The 2,563-nt window shown below is 37.7% G+C and overlaps 1 pseudogene; it reads left to right on the top strand.

Moving 5' to 3' along the window:
* The first annotated feature begins 1,625 nt into the window (after positions 1-1,625).
* On the top strand, positions 1,626-2,563 carry LOC130848555 (olfactory receptor 4C46-like; annotated as a pseudogene).

Raw genomic sequence — 2,563 nt, forward strand, 5'->3', positions numbered from 1 at the left:
AATAGTCATACAAATAAGAGAAGGTCCTCTATGTGTGCACAGCAGGGTGGTGAATATGTTCACATATGTTTCCTCAAACAATGCTCATAACAGCCTGTGAGGTGGACATTACTGTTATCTCTTCAATTTAGAGGAAACAAGCATGTAAGGTGGGAAGAAATATACTCCAGATCAAGAAGCTGCAGTGGGGAAAGGTGAGGTTCTTATCTGGTTTTTCTGATTCTCAAAACAGCATACTTCACCACTGGGATTGTCTTTTTCCCCATTTTGCAGAAGAGTCTGTGGGATTATGCTTTGTAAGGTAACTGGAGAGAGAAGACATGGGAGTGAGGAAAGAAAAAGATAAAATGGATCAACAATGAAAGAAGCACCACATAGTTATTAATATTTGGGGATTCATTAAGTTGCACTGTGTGTATATATGTGGGTGTATGTGTGCTTGCATATCTGTTGATGAATTCGCTTCATATGTACTTGCCTCCAAATTTGTTAAAGTAATTGTAGTTATGGCAATAGGAGTTTACTAGTTAAACACTCTTTATTAGAACATAACAATATAAAGCATGGGTTAAATATAATATTTGGAGGGAAATATATCTAATCATGGTTCTGTTCTATATCACCTGCTTGACCTTGGACAGTATACTTACCTTATCTATACTTCAACTTCCTTATGTATAAAATTAGTATAAAAATATTAATCATAATCATCTTACAAGTATGTAATGAGAATTGAATAATGACATGCTTGCCAAACAGTTGGAGTGCAGTCACTATTCTTCATGTTTCAGTTAATATGATCATTATTATTACTACTAGCACTAGTCTTTAAGATTATTTCCCACGTGCAAAAAATGAAATAATACCATCCACACAGGTTGCTATCATGCCATGATGATAATGATCAATCATTGATCATATATTTATTAGCTATTATAAGTTTACTGGAATTAGGCAACACATTTATCATTCATTTACAGTAGCTCCCATGCTGTTTCATTTCCTCCCCATCACTAATTCCCTGTTACAATTTGTGGCAACTATTACAAAAAGTCTGATAGTGGGGTTCCCTTCTCTATCTTCCATCACCTTCCTCACTCTCAGCTCACTTGATACAAGTTACACAATGAACTTTAATGGAGTTATATCCAAAATTCTCTGTTTCTCAAATCCCTCTTCATCCTTCAACTGGTATTCTCCATTACCTTTCCTGATTTCTCATTTTCTAAGAATAAAAGGAAAAGTATTTATCTTTGAATGCATAGCCTTTACATCCATATTCTACCTCTCTTCAGGCTTAGCTACCACTACATGTGTGAGATGTACTGATTCACCTTAGACTCTGTGTCATCTCACGTGAATACGTGTGCACAGATCATCTCCTGCCTCTGTGTTTACTAAGTTCCTCATGTCTCTAACTCTAAATGGTATTTTCTTCCAGGAGAGAATTTGAGTTATTTTCAAGATATCAAAACATTGTTTTCTATCTCAAAAAAAATTATAAGAATTCAGAACACATGGAATCTAGGCATTTATTATTTATTATATGGAGTGGCTTAATGAATTCAGGGTTGCATTAAGAAAAAGGTGACTTTTTTTTTTCAGGTAACATAATTAACCATTATATGAGATACATGGAGAATAGGAACAATGTGACAGAGTTTGTTCTCCTGGGGCTCACACAGAATCCACAGATACAGAAAATCATATTTGTTGTGATTTTGGTCATCTACATCGTCTCTATGGTAGGAAACGTGCTCACCATGGTCACCATCACTACCAGCCCATTATTGGGGTCCCCCATGTATTATTTCCTAGCCCATCTCTCTTTTATTGATGCCTGCTATTCCTGTGTCAATACCCCTAAACTGATTGTAGATTCACTCCATGAAAAGAAAACCAGCCCTTTCAAAGGATGCATGACCCAAATCTTTGGGGAACATTTCTTTGGAGGTGCTGATGTCATCCTGCTTACTGTGATGGCCTACGACTGCTACGTGGCCATCTGCAAGCCCTTGCACTATACAACTGTCATGAATCAGCAGTTCTGTGCCCTGCTAGTGGGAGTGTCATGGGTGGGAGAATTTCTTCATGGATTCCTACAGATCCTCTTCATCTTCAGGCTACCCTCTGTGGCCCTAATGTCATAGATCACTTTATGTGGGATCTGAACCCTTTGCTCAGTCTTGCCTGCGCTGATACCCATACTCTAGGGCTCTTTTTTGCTCCCAACAGTGGTTTCATCTGTCTGTTGAACTTCTTCCTCTTGATTGACTCCTATACAGTCATTCTGAGCTCCTTAAAGACCTACAGCTTTGAGGCAAGGCAAAAAGCCCTTTCCACTTGTGTCTCCCACTTCACAGTGGTTTTCATGTTCTTTGTGCCCTGCATATTTGTGTACATGCGACCAGCAGCTACTTTACCTATTGATAAAGCAGTTGTTGTATTCTACACTATGATAACTCCCATGTTAAATCCCTTAATCTATACATTGAGAAATGACCAGATGAAAAATGCCATTAGAAAATCGTGTAGCAGGAAAGCTATTTCAGATGAAATATAA

This window comes from Hippopotamus amphibius, chromosome 3 (assembly GCF_030028045.1).
Source record: "Hippopotamus amphibius kiboko isolate mHipAmp2 chromosome 3, mHipAmp2.hap2, whole genome shotgun sequence".
In the NCBI taxonomy this organism is placed as follows: domain Eukaryota; kingdom Metazoa; phylum Chordata; class Mammalia; order Artiodactyla; family Hippopotamidae; genus Hippopotamus; species Hippopotamus amphibius.